Here is a 15,594-nt window from a genome sequence, read left to right as displayed (position 1 = left end):
GACATTACCAGCGCATGCGCTCTGAAGGAACAGCACACCCATGCCATTCCTTCAGAGCCCTGTGCCGTGAACAGTGACTCCAGCGCCCATATGTACGAGTTACGTTATCGCGGCTCGTCAATTCAAAGAACTGGAGCCCACAAACCCGGAAGGAAGACTGGGTGAAGATGGAAGCCCTGCCAGGGTTGACAGTGCACTGCTGGAGGACTTCATTTTAAGGTAAGTTTCACATATTGTGCTATTATGCAATGCATACTAACACATTATAGCATTGCCTTGCAGGCGAAAATTATAATTTTTTTTTTTTTTTTCATCTCCCGCGTGTGTCACCGATTTAACACCCACTAAATGCATAATGCATCCATGGGGTTCCAAGGCCCACTCAACTGACCAAGTGCTCCCATCAGACACCCACTGCAATCAAATGGGTGCCTGATCATGTGAGTGCTGACAGCCAATTACAAAGATCATGTGACTGGGAAGCCACATCCCACGTTAACACCCACTTAAAAGGCTACCAGGAGGTGGCAGCAAGGGGTTAATTATATCTAGGTAATACACACCTTCAAAAAAATGTGTTATTCATCCACCTGGAATTCAGCTTTAAATAGTCTAAGCAAAACCAAATGCTGTTTTCACAATGGTAATAAACATACAGTCTTTTTCAAAGTTTGTCCTTTTGTAGATCCCCCCCCCCTTCATTTTACTTTAACACATATTACTGAACATACAGGGGAGCTGAGAAACATCAGTGCTGCTTGTGTTGTAGCCAGAGATCACAGGATGTGTTCAGTTTTTCATGTTTATTATTAAAAATACTGTCCCCATACTTCTAACGCTTCCCTGTCCTGATAATACATGTGCTGCGTTTGTTTGAATTTGGCTTATATTTTACTGTTGCTTCAGTTGCCGAGGTAGTCTGCAGTATGTTGCGGAGACATTTAAGTCTTTCATCACATTAAATAGTATCCACATGTGAAGCAACACCTGCAACCCTTTACATTTTGTTTAAACCATATGATGTTTTTCATGTATATGTTATAGTGCCAGTCTAGTGGGGGCTCCTCCGGTCTATTGATTTTTTATTGTATTGCTCTTAGTACAAGGCTACACAAATACCACACAAGTTACTAGCTCACCACAATAGACCTGTGTTATATTAAGTGTACAGAATGTTTACATATGCCTGCTTTCCTAACCTAACACTGCTTGTTCTATGTACTGTATGCTGTTTGCTTTAAAGACTCCAGTGATTTGATTGTCTTCGTGACTGGGTGACCAGAAGGACCTAAATTCTTGGGACTGCCTCTGGTTTAAGTTGGGCTTACCATGACTGCAAAGGCTTGGTCTTGAAATATTTTGTAGTCAGATTTTAGTTAGGCAGTTATAGTACACAAATCTATATATTATGTAGTCACAATGAATTCTGCAATGCTTGTTATGGTCAATCTGAATGGGGGGGGGGGGGGCCCACACCCCTCGCTATATAAACTCCTGCTTGCAAAATGAACCATCATGAATTTCCGCCGACGGTACACACATAAGCAGCCTCACTGGACTGGGTGTTTTTTCCCTTGAAAAAAACCTATTGGTGTATGACTCGCTTGAGGCTCTGTAACTCCCCACCCCACCAGTTCACTTTATGTGAAGAAGAGTATCTTCTGCTCTTACAGCGCCTTAAAGTGTTCACACCCCTTGAAATTTTCCACATTTTGTCATGTTACAACCAAAAATGTAAATGTATTTTATTGGGATTTTATGTGATAGACCAACACAAAGTGGCACATAATTGTGATGTGGAAGGAAAATGATAAATGGTTTTCAAATTTTTTTTACAAGTAAATATCTGAAAAGCGTGTTGTGCATTTGTATTTAGCCCCCCTGAGTCAATACTTTGTAGAACCACCTTTTGCTGCAAAAACAGGTGCAAGTCTTTTTGGGGATGTCTCTACCAGTTTTGCACATCTAGAGAGTGAAATTTTTGCCCATTCGTCTTTCCAAAATGCCTCAAGCTCTGTCAGATTGGTTGGAGAGCATCTGTGAACAGCAATTTTCAAGTCTTGACACAGATTATCAATTGCATTTAGGTCGGATTTTACTGAGCCATTCTAACACATGAATATGCTTTGATCGAAACCATTCCATTGTAGATCTGGCTGTATGTTTAGGGTCGTTGTCCTGCTGGAAGGTCTCAAGTCTTTTGCAGACTCTAACAGTTTTTTTTCTAAGATTGCCCTGTATTTGGCTCCATCCATCTTCCCTTCAACTCTAACCAGCTTCTCTGTCCCTTTTGAAGAAACGCATCCCTGCAACACGATGCTGACATCACAACGTTTTATGATGGGGGCGGTGTGTTCAGGCTGATTTGCAGTGTTAGTTTTCCACTACACATAGTGTTTTGCTTTTAGGCAAAAAAGTTCTATTTTGGCCTAAACTGACTAGAGCACCTTCTTCCACATGTTTGCTGTGTCCCCCACATAGCTTCTTGCAAACTGCAAAAGGAACTTCTTATGGCTTTCTTTCAACAATGGCTTTCTTTTTACCACTCTTCCATAAAAGCCAGATTTGTGGAGTGTACAACTAATAGTTGCCCTGTGGACAGATTCTCCCACCTGAATTGTGGATCTATGCAGCTCTTCCAGAGCTACCATGGGACTTTTGGCTGCTTCTCGAATTAATACTCTCCTTGCCCAGCCTGTCAGTTTAGGTGGACGGCCATGTCTTGGTAGGTTTGTAGTTATACCATATTCTTCATTTTCGGATGATGAATGAAAAACAGTGCTCTGAGATGTTCAAAGCTTGGGATTTTTTTTTTTATAACCTAACCCTGCTTTAAACTACTCCATAACTTTATCCCTGACCTGTCTGGTGTGTTCCTTGGCCTTCACGCTGCTGTTTGTTCACTAAGGTTCTCTAACAAACCTCTAAGGGCTTTACAGAACAGCTGTATATATACCAAGATTAAATTACACACAGCTGGACGCTATTTATTAATTAGGTGACTTCTAAAGGTAATTGGTTCCACTAGATTGTAGTTAAGGGTATCGGGGTAATGGGGGCCGAATACAAATGCATGCCACACTTTTCAGATATGTATTAGTAAAAAATTTGGAAAACCATTTATCATTTTCCCTCCACTTCACAATTATGCCCCACTTTGTATTGGTCTATTACATAAAATCCCAATAAAATACATTTATGTTTTTGGTTGTAACATGACAAAATGTGGAAAATTCCAAGGGGTGTGAATACTTTTTCAAGGCACTGTAGATGTTGCCTTTTCATTTGCAGTAAAAAAAATCCTAATGCTGCTCAAATGTATCCCCTCCCCTTTACAAACCACCTACTGTTAGCTGTAAAGTGTACCTGCAAAAAAAAAAAAAAAAAGTAGATTTTCACTTCCCTATACGTTGCATCACTGGGCGTGACATCACCCCCCTTTTGGGAAAAAATCCTGGAGGATGCAGAGTAGACTAAGGCCTGATTCACACCTATGCATTTTTAGTGCTTTTTGCATTTTGCAGGTTTGCACTACAGAATGTGTGCCAAAGAAACCATGTTAAATCCTAGTACACACTAGTACTTTTTTTTTTTTTTAGTTCAACCCAGCAGGGCTCTGGAGGAGCTGCTGTACTATCTGATACTGGTACTATCTGATTTTAGTACAGTATTACTGGTACTATCTAATGTTAACAAAACACTTGCCACTACCCTCATCTATAGCTGGCTATCACAGTAAGCGGCATTGGGGGGCTAAAACAGGTTACAATAAAATATATGTACACAATAATTCTGCGCTACCTAGAAGGGGGAGTAAAAAAAGCAGCTAACACAACCAGCAAGTGTAGAGAATAACAAAAAGACAAAATAAGTGTAGCGCTAAGGGAAGGGATCTGAAAATAAAGTCTATGGACTGGCAGTTCCAAGTTCGTGTACTAAAAGGAACATCCTTGGAGAGAAGATAAAAAGTCCTCTGGAACGGATCTCAACAAGGGTGCAAATCATCTGTAGGGGGAGCCCCCGCACCACCAATAAAAATGAAAAGGCTTACCAGACTTGGTGGACCCAACAAGGCGTACGCCAGGTGGAGTCAATCAGGCTTAGGTGGTGCTGGGCTAAGGTTGGTCCGGAAGGACAGGGGTGGTGAAGTAGCTTCCACGTGGTTGTGTTCTTCAATCGTGATCAGGTCCAAAGGTCGTGTCCTTGGATGGTCCCAGCCTCCTAGGAGACTCACTGGATTTGAGCCGACTGCTCAGATTTAACTTTCCCACCAAGCCTTTTAATTTTTATTGGTGGTGCGGGGGCTCCCCCTACAGATGATTTGCACCCTTGTTGAGATCCGTTCCAGAGGACTTTTTATCTTCTCTCCAAGGATGTTCCTTTTAGTACACGAACTTGGAACTGCCAGTCCATAGACTTTATTTTCAGATCCCTTCCCTTAGCGCTACACTTATTTTGTCTTTAGGTTACAATAAAAGCCTGGGGAATGGGGAAAACCAAAGCCTACTTACCACCAGCTTGCAGACAACCGAATAAACCTGTCTAACAGTATGCATTAAAAAACAGGGGTTTAGTCCGCACGCATTTGCAAACGCATGCGTGAGCCACGTCACGGCACCCTGGTATCTGTGGTCCTAACACTAAAATATGAATGTCCCCACAGTGGAAGCACATGCATTCTGATGGATAAATGAGGGCAGGTGGACTGAAGGGGAGCCCACCCCTTCTTAAAGGTACAGGAGCACACCAAACACCCAGCAAATAGCACAATGGCTGCAAAGGTGTTGGTGCGCTGCTGGACCAATACAAACACCAATGTGATAACAAAAAACTTGCCACCACCCTCATCTATAGCTGGCTTTCGCAGTAAGCAGCATTGGAGGGCTAAAACAGGTAACAACAAAAGCCTGGGGAATGCCCAGGAAAAAAACAAACAACCAAAGCCTACTTACCACCAGCTCGCAGACAACTGAATAAACCTGTCTAACAGTATGCGCTAAAAACAGGGTTAGTACAGTGATCTCCCCTGCCGTTCTATTGTGTTTTGACAGGCAGACCTTTATCAGTTATGCCCCCAATGGCTGGCTTCTTTCGGACCAACTGCAGTAGGCTGAAGGCCTGATTCACAACTAGCAATTTTTAGTGCTTTTTGCAGATTTGCATTACAGTCCATTTAACATGGTTTCCTATATAACACGTTCTGTAGTGCAAATCTGCAAAATGCAAAAAGCACTAAAAATGCATAGGTGTGAATCAGGCCTTAATCTCATGAGAAGACTCTCCAGTCCATTGTAAGAGCATCTTCTGGCAAGATTTTGATTGCACTGTGTTCCCCTAGGATGGAGCCGGAAGGAGTACAACCTCATCTTCACCTAGTAATCAAAGAAGATCCAGACGGCCACACTTTCAACGCTATAATCCACCTTTATTAAAGAGTCACAAACATAGCAGCATACAAATGCTATAGTGAGCTCAGTAGGGGAGAAAAGGTTGCTGGGGGTCACTAGTTAGCATGGAGGCGTCTCCTTCGTTATTGGAATTAACCAGACAAATTGCTCCACTAACAGGACGGCCATGCACCACCACCCACAGAATTGAGAAAGCTATCAATCCTTTCCGTGTCTGGCCTGGGTGAGATTTCCCGTGTTGTCCCATAACTCACCTAGGTGCCATGGAGGTAAGTATAAACTTTTTTCCTTACTGTTAGATTTTACATGTACTATCCCTACTAGGTGATTTGTGAAGGGGGAGGGAACCCAGGCAGTGTAATCAGACCTTGCTTTTTACTGCATGGTCCACTTTAATGCTCTTCAGATGTTTTGATTTCGCTGCCTTGAATTTTCATTACTTTTCTCAGCATGGTTATGACATTTTATTGATCTTCTTTAGAGACAATGCATTACTTAATGTTTATTTGCTGGGGTTCCAGATGCTTTTCATTTTAAGTTAAATTCACACAGGATGCTTTCAGTCAGGGATCTTTCACTTTAGTAGCTCTCTGTAGTTTTGCTCCTTGATCTGTTCTGGACAGTTAGATCTTCAGAATGTTTTCATGACATAAATAAAAATGAAATCAGCTGACAGTGTGACCTGAGGACACAAAGGGGTGCAGGGTGAGCCAAACATCTGAATTCTGCACTTTAGCATTCATAAGAGTTAGGATGACATTTTTAGTACATTTCTTTAAAATAAATGGAAATGTTATTGTGTTTTTTCTTTATCGTACATCACGGGACACAGAGTCTCAGTAATTACTGATGGGTTATATAGGGTATAACTAGGTGATTGGACACTGGCACACCCTAGACAGGAAGTTAAACCCCCTATATAACCCTTCCCCTTACTGGGAGTACCTCAGTTTTTTTCCAGTGTTTTAGGTGTTGGTCACAAGTAAAGTTGTGCTGAACTCCGCTGGAATATCCTCACTGGGGCAAGCCATGCAACTGGATCCATTCAAGGTGTCTTCTCCAGTCCGAATTGGATGGTACCTGGGCCTCGTATCCGAAGAAACAAGGTTTTACCTGTGACGCTTCCCTTTTTAGAGAGCTGGACCCCAGGATCCAGTATTAGGTTTTTTTCAGCCATATTCCTGGTGGGGTGCTTTACAGGCCCAGAACTGCGGATCCCCCTATTCAAGGGGGCCCCAGTCTCTGAAGGTTTTCTTTTTTAGTACGCATTCCAAGTAATCATCAAGGAAAACTGCAGGAGCTAGCATTATATTACTCTGCACTGAACTTTAACCACTTTAGGACCAGCCTTTGCAGTTATGGTATGTCAGCCGCTTTAAGAGCTCTAGGGGGCGTGTGCAACGCTGGAGCCAGTGCTCGTGGCCGGCGGTCGAGATGCCCGCCGGCCACCCGCAAACGCTCCACACAGAGACAGAACGGAGATCTGTCAATGTAAACAGACAGATCTCCGTTCTGTCAGGGGAGGAGAGACAGATCTGCTGCTCCTATAGATTAGGAACACTTGTGCAAAATAATGTCCTTATAGGTGACTTTCCAAATTAACTTGTGCAGATTTTCCAAAGTGACTTATGCAGAAACTTGATCACAGCTTCTGTGCAGAGAAGTGAATTACACTTGTGCTCCCCTCTCACTTCCAAAATCACCAGATAGCGGCACCCCTGCAGGGGTAAATTGCATGTAGACAGATCTACCTTTGGTCTCGGTGTCCAGTGGAACCACCGCTTCTGATGATGAAATGCGTAAGCAGGAGCTTGGAACTTGGAAAGTCTACTCGGTCTATGGAATGCACGCTGTCCCAGACCTATGGATTTTCTTTGTAATTGTCCCTGGTATTAGCTGAGTGCCAATTTTTAAACTTCTGTTTGACACTAAAACTTTTTTATCGGATCTACACTGTGAGCGTCAATCTTTCCTATCCATTCACATGTGGACATCCCATGATTTAATGCGGTGTGGAGGAGGCTCTTCCACTGGACACTGAGACCAAAGATCTGTCCACATGCTGCCACAGGGGTGCTGCTATCTGGTGAGTGTGGAACTGAGAGGGGACCACGAACGTTATTCACTTCTCATCACAGAAGCTGTCATCAATTTTCTGTATAAGTCACTTTGGAAAATCTGCACAAGTTATTTTGGAAAGTCACCTATAAGGAGATTATTTTGCATAAGTCACTTTGGAAAGTCACTATAAAGACAATATAAATGTGTCATTTTTTTTGCTGCCGCCACATGGATTATTATAATTTTTGTATTCGCACTATATATATATATATATATATATATATATGTGTGTGTTTTTCTATGAATCAATCGTTGATTATAATTCATCCACAAGCACTTTTCACTTCTCTAATTAGTACCTGTGTTGCACTTAATGATTTATATGAAGGCTGATATATATGAGCATCTATGAGGATTTTGCACTGACCGACCTTGGTCACTATATATTTGAGTTTTTTTGCAGCGCTACTTACCCTGCTATGTATCTAAAGATTCAATTTTAGCATTGCTGAACAATAATCACAATATAGTCACCCTTCTTTGAAGAGAATCACAGATATAAAATAAAGTAGATGAGAGCCCAATCACTAAAATCTGACAATCTTTAATTGTAAAGAAATCTTTTGAAAACTACAGCTTTTGTTAAAGGAATACCTGGTGATTCTGCATTAAAGAACCTTTTTCAGGCACTTCCTGCTATTAGTTGTGGGTACTATACAGTTGATTATTGGGGACATCTATTGAAACTTTACACATAACTCAATGAGCACCCTGAGAAAGTGATATGAGGACATGGTGACAATTCTCTGTAATGCTATTCACACTCATTACATAAAACATCAAATGCCCATTCATTGTGGCAGAAAGTAGAAGGCTTTGATTACACATCAAAGGCTTCTAGCAGAGCAGCAAGTAAAGTCTAGTACAAACGATGAGAAAATCGGACGAAAAATACAGCTGTGGGAGTAATCGTCCAATAATCTATTCGTTAGTACACACACAGTTTTCGAGAGACACTCATGACAATTCATATGAAAATATGCAGAGGGGCAAGTACGAACATATTTCTTGTACGATAACAGTACCAACGATTTTTGTGTAATTAGTATGGTATTTGTACATAAAAAAATCATGTGACCAAGACCACGCATGCTCAGAAACAGAAGACTAGATTACCATACAATAGAACACATTACATCACTTCCGAAGTTGTATTTTTTCATATGAGAATTTCCATAACTTTAGTAACTGGTTTTTAATGTGAGACTGGTATGCAAAAAAACATGGAGGATCATTCCTCAAATATTTTCATCATGTGTACGAGGCTTAAAGTGGATGTAAACTCCATTCATGAAATCTAACCAGGGCACATATATCTGCAGTGTTTACTTATCTCTCTCCAAAGCACTAAGTGCCGGGTCTTTCTGCTGCTCCGTTCCTTTGTTATCAGCATGATAACTTCTGACAAGCTCTCCAACACAGGAGATAAAAGCAGCTGGAAATTTATGTCAGGGTGGGTGCTTAGAGATTAGCAGAGAGCTTGTCTATTCACAACACAGCTCTGCAAGTCTCTTCGTTCCTCTGCCTGTGGAGGGGGGTGTGCCTTTCCTCCAATCAGCTCACACAATGTATGCCCAGACGCCACACCCAGTGCTGAAACAGGAAGAAAAATTTCTAACAGTGTTTATTTTCTAAAGGATATATAAAGCTGTAGACATCAGATATACAGCAGATATACAGTGCCTTGCAAAAGTATTCACCCCCTTGGCTTTTTACCTATTTTGTTACATTACAGCCTTTAGTTCAATGTTTTTTTAATCTGAATTATATGTGATGGATCAGAACACAATAGTCTAAGTTGGTGAAGTAAAATTAGAAAAATATATACATAAAACTATTTTTCAGAAATAAAAAACTGGTAATTGGCATGTGCGTATGTATTCACCCCCTTTGTTATGAAGCCCATAAAAATCTCTGGTGCAGCCAATTACCTTCATAAGTAACATAATTAGTGAAATGATGTTCACCTTTGTGCAATCTAAAAGGCACGTGACCTGTTATTACATATACACATCTTTTTGAAAGGCCCCAGAGGCTGCAACACCTAAGCAAGAGACACCACTAACCAAACACTGCCATGAAGACCAAGGAACTCTCCAAACAAGTAAGGGACAATGTTGTTGAGACGTACAAGTCAGCGTTAGGTTATAAAAAATTATCCAAATCTTTGATGATCCCTAGGAGCACCATCAAATCTATCATAACCAAATGGAAAAAACATGGCACAACAGCAAACCTGCCAAGAGATGGCCGCACACCAAAACTCACGGGCCAGGCAAGGAGGGCATTAATCAGAGAGGCAGCACAGAGACCTAAGGTAACCCTGGAGGAGCTGCAGAGTTCCACAGCAGAGAGTTGAGTATCTGCACATAGGACGACAATAAGCCATACACTCCATAGAGTTGGGCTTTATGGCAGAGTGGCCTGAAGAAAGCCATTACTTTCAGCAAAAAACAAAATGGCAGATTTGAGTTTGCGAAAAGGCATGTGGGATACTCCCAAAATGTATTGAGAAAGGTGCTCTGGTCTGATGAGACTAAAATTGAACTTTTTGGCCATCAAAGAAAACGCTATGTCTGGTACAAACCCAACACATCACCCAAAGAACACCATCCACATAGTGAAACATGGTGGTGGCAGCATCATGCTATGGGGATGTTTTTCAGCAGTCGGGACTGGGAAACTGGTCAGAGTTGAGGGAAAGATGGATGGTGCTAAATACAGGGATTTGTGTGATTTGAGGCTAGGACGGTTCACCTTCCAGTAGGACAATTACCCCAATCACACTGCTAAAGTAACACTTGAGTGGTTTATGGGGAAACATGTAAATGTGTTGGAATGGCCTAGTCAAAGCCCAGACCTCAATCCAATAGAAAATCTGTGATCAGACTTAAAGATTGCAAGCGCAAATCATCCAACTTGAAGGAGCTGGAGCAGTTTTGCAAGGAGGAATGGACAAAAATCCCAGTAGTAAGATGTGGCAAGCTCATAGAGACTTATCCAAAGCGACTTGGAGCTGTGATAGCTGCAAAAGGTGGCTCTACAAAGTATTGACTTTAGGGGGGGTGAATAGTTATGCACATTTACTTTTTCTGTTATTTTGTCCTATTTGTTGTTTGCTTCACAATAAAAAAAAAAAATCTTCAAAGTTGTGGGCATGTTCTGTAAATTAAATAATGCAAATCCTCAAACAATCCATGTTAATTCCAGGTTGTGAGGCAACAAAACATGAAAAATGCCAAGGGGGTGAATACTTTTGCAAGGCACTGTACAATTAAAACGTGTGTAGGTATATTTGTTTTAATGTCTGTGTATCATCTGTTCACTTCACTGGGTATAGGAGACAGTTTACATCCACTTTAACCACTTCCCGCCCAGCCTATAGCAAAATGACGGCCGGGCGGTGGTTCAGTTATCCTGACTGGTCGTTATATGATCGCGCGCATCGCAGTGGTCTGTGGTGCAATGTGTCAGTCTACACCAGTCTGGGTAAAGAGCCTCCGTCGGAGGCTCTTTACCATGTGATCAGCTGTGTTCAATCACGGCTGATCACAATGTAAACAGGAAAAGCTGTTGATCGGCTTTTCCTCACTCGCATCTGACAGACGCGAGTAGAGGAGAGCCGATCGACGGCTCTTCTGACAGGGGGATCTGCGCTGAATGTTTATCAGCGCAGCCCCCCGCCGATGCCCACATTAGACCACCAGGGAAGGGGGCAACATGTGTATGGCCAGGTATGTACCCCATGGCCATCCACCTGTGCAAATGAATGCCCAATCTGTGCCAATCAGTGCCCACAAATGGGCACTGACTGGCACCATTATGTAACAAATGACATCAGTAATGCCTAGCAATGCCACCCATCAGTGTCCATCAGTGCCACCTATCAGTGCCCATCCGTGCTACCTATCAGTGCTACCCATAAGTACCCATCAGTGCCGCCTACGAGTGCCCATCAGTGCCACTTATGAGTGCCACCTATCAGTGCTCATCATCAGTGCCACCTCATCGGTGCCCGTCATTGAAGAAGAAAAAAAAATTTAACAAAAAGAAAAACTTGTTTTTTTTTCAAAATTTTCTGTATTTTTTATTTGTTGCACAAAAAATAAAAATCGCAGAGGTGATCAAATACCACCAAAAGAAACCTCTATTTGTGGGAACAAAATTATAAAAAATTTGTTTGGGTACAGTTTTGTATGACTGCGCAATTATTCAAATTGCAGCAGCGCTGAAAGCTGAAAATTGGCTTGGGCAGGAAGGTGTATAAGTGCCTGGTATTGAAGTGGTTAAGACACGGGCCGTGGAAACCTAAGAGGTACTTTTCCACTGCCCTTGACTTTTTCAGATATCTGTTTTTTTCTTAAAGTGAAAATTTAATCAGAATTTAATCAGATCACTTCAGGCTGTCCCCTTTTGCAGTTATAGCAAAACATTAAAAATAAGTACAGTACCTATACTGTGTAAAATCCAGTAATACACTGCACATGCCCAGTTTCTCTCCATTTTTAGGTAATGCTGAGTTTGTAGAGTCTGATCTGCTGACATCCGTAAAGCAGAATTAAACTCTTCTATCCTTTGCAGCCAAGGAAGCTGCTTCTGTTGGATGCTGCTACATTTTTCATGCCTTTCCTAATTTTTTCTTGCCCCTACTTAGATCTATTATAAAGGTCATGCAATGTACATGACAATATATACGCTTATCGTTCCATGTTATCTCTGAGGTTTAATATTACCACACAGATATATTCCCCTACATACTCTAATGCTGGTACATTGACATATTTGCACGTATTTTATCGCGGCCTTAATCACCGGTGTGAATGTAGCCTAAGGTCTGATGCACGCTGCAGCTGTCAAACGTGTGTTATAAAGGTATTTAACATTTTTCTTTCTGCCATTAAGTGCACCTCTTTGTTAGCCTATGTGTCCATGCACATATAGGCATTTATAGGTGTTTAGGGGCAGAAAATTAGACGCGCCAAAATCACATTCGGGAAAGGAGCATTTTGGCAGAAAAAAATTGCCCAATGCGCCTAAACGTATGCAAACAAATGTAAACGCTCCTAAGCACTAGGCGCGTTTAGCACTTGAACATTAATTTCAATAGCCAGAATAAACTAATATCTTGGCCAATGAAATGAATGAACGCCAAAAATGCTTCATGCGCTTGAACTCATTTAAACGAGTTTGAAAAACACAGGCTTTAGGTGCATTTTTAACGCCTCTTTTCTCCTGTCAGGAGTAATGCCGCGTACACACGATCGGAATTTCGGCCCACAAAAGACCGATGAGATTTTTTCGTTGGAAAATGCGACCGTGTGTATGCTCCATCAGTCTTTTGCTGGCGGAATTCCAGCCAGCAAAAGATTGAGAGCATGCTCTCAATTTTTCTGTCGGGAAAAGTTCCTATCCGAACATGCGATCGTTTGTGAGAATTCCGACGTGCAAAATCCCTACGCATGCTTGGAAACAATTCGACACATGCTCGGAAGCATTTAACTTAATTTTCTCGGCTCGTCGTAGTGTTGTACGTCACCACGTTCTTGACGGTCGTAATTTCAGCAAACTTTTGTGTGACCGTGTGTATGCAAGGCAAACTTGAGCGGAATCCCGTCGGAAAAGCCGTCATATCTTTTTCCGAAGAGAAATCCGCTCATGTGTATGCGGCATTCAAAAGAGGCTAGTATGCAGGAGGCTTAAGACCCCTTTCACATTGGGGCGCTTCGCAGGCGCTACAGCGCGAAAAATAGCGATGCAAAGCGCCCTCGAGGGCTTTCACATTGGAGCGGTGCGCTGGCAGGACGCTAAAAAAAGTCCTGCTAGCAGCATCTTTGGAGCAGTGAAGGAGCGGTGTATACACCGCTCCTTCACCACTCCTGCCTATTGAAATCAGTGGGGCAGCGTGGCTATACCGCCGGCATAGCGCTGCTGCAGCAGCGCTTTGCGGTGGTTTTAACCCTTTCTCAATCGCTAGCGGGGGGTAGAAGTGCCCCGCTAGCGACCGCATAGCGACGCGAAATTGACGGTAAAGCGCCGCTAAAAATAACGGCACTTTACCACCGACGCGCCCTCCGCCCTAGTGTGAAAGGGGCCTTAAAGTAGATGCAAACCTTAACTATATGATATTTAGCTTGAAAATGTTTCATTGTCCCAGGAACAGGCGTACCCATTGAAAGATGTTCTCTCCTTTTGTTCTAGTGGCAGTTGTAAAATGTACTTTTTAATTATAATAACAATGGTGACCAGGGCAAATAGAGAGAGAGAATGCACCCATTCGTTTTTTTCCCTGCATTTTGATAGCAGACCGTTACGGACCTGAGTTTGAACTACAGACAGCCAGGTAAAAATGGACATTTAGGTTGTACACATCCTTTTCTTTTTTTTTTTTTTTACAGACCTGGAGTGTTAAGAGAATGTAAACCAGTGGTTCTCAACCTGGGGTCGGGACCCCCTCGGGGGTCGAATGATGATTTGCCAGAGGTCACGGAATCCTTGGCTGTTCCTGAAGCCCGCACTGCTCTCCCAGCCTTTTTGCGGCCCCCAGTAGGGCTGTCCGTGGAGCCTGTGGCCGCCCAGCTTGGCTGTTCCTGGAGCCCGTGGCCGCCCACTTAGCCTCTTCGCAGCCACCCATTCAGTTCATGGCATGGTTGGGGGACAGAGACTAGAGGTCAGCTGACTGGTGAGGAATGTGAAGTGGGAGGGGCTGGAGGAGACCCTATCTCCTGATTTCGACATAGGTGTCACTGTTACGAGACACCACAAAGTCGGAGACACAGTGAGTAACACTACCTGTGATTATAGTTGCCATTAAAAGTCCCCACTACAGTTCTCAGATCAGCAGATGAGCTTGATCAAGAGCACCTAAGTTGGCTGATCAGAACTCCCCCCCAGCATTGCCACGCATCCGAACTCCCTGCCAGCACTGCCACTTATCCCAACTGCCCGCCAGCAATGCCACTCATCCCATTCCCACCAAGTAGTAAGAGAAGGAATAAAAATAGAGAATACATGGAAGCGAAAGGAAAAGAGGGGGAGGAACAAACAAAATGGGAGAGAAAAAAATAATAAAAAGAACAAGAAAGATGGCTAGAGAGAGGGATGGGGAAAAAAACAAGAAATTAGGATAGAGAAAGAAAGGAAAACAAAGAGAGTATTACATCCTAAAATGTACCATAAGGGGTTTTAATATTGTACGAGTGGAAGAGACTCAGGGAGCGCTAAATGTCCATTAGGGTCCAAATTACTTGTCTTGCCTTGGGTGCTGACACCCCATGCTATGAAAATAATTTCACTGTTAGGGGTCCCCACAACTTGGGAAATTTTATCAAGGGGTCATGGCACTAGTAAGGTTGAGAACCACTGATGTAAACAGCCACACATCTGTTTACGTCCGTCTTCCCATAGATACACAATCCGTTCCACCTGAAAAATTGACCAGGTGGACCTGATCAGGAAGTCTGTGTAAAAAACCCCCAATGTATTTTTTTTTTTTTTGAGTCACTCTGCACATGCTCAGTTTGGTATGTATTGCTAGAGTTTGTTTTTTTCTTGGGAGGGTGCATGTGATCAGCACAGGGCCAATCAGCAGGGTCAGGGGTCCTGCAGCCTCATAGGACAGTCAGAGGAGAATGAAAACACCTCCTACAACCTTTAACCAAATACTGATAGAAGTCCCAAGACTGCTATATACTGCTGATGAGAAAAGGTATTTAGCCATTTATGTTTACTAAATTAATTGCATTTCTATGTTCTGTGTACTGTGGGAGATCAGATATAGCGAACGCAGGGTCCTGGGTTTAGTAACACTTTAAAACAGATAATGAAACATATGTAGTGCCCCTCAGTAGCCTACTGGTGTTGGGTAAATTTCGTTTTTGGCCTCCCTGTAATCAGGGAGAGCAGTTATAGTTTGTTAGTGTCTGTTCTAGGTTCTGCTGATGTAAGCTCAGCTACTTTCCCCTTCATCCCACTGAGCTCTGGGATATAGTGGGTAGAAGAGTGATGGCAAACCTTAGCACCCCAGATGTTTTGGAACTACATTTCCCATGATGCTCAACTACACTGC

This window comes from Aquarana catesbeiana, linkage group LG03 (genome assembly GCF_042186555.1).
Source record: "Aquarana catesbeiana isolate 2022-GZ linkage group LG03, ASM4218655v1, whole genome shotgun sequence".
Classification (NCBI taxonomy): Eukaryota; Metazoa; Chordata; class Amphibia; order Anura; family Ranidae; genus Aquarana; species Aquarana catesbeiana.
Note: the sequence above shows the minus strand (reverse complement) of the source record.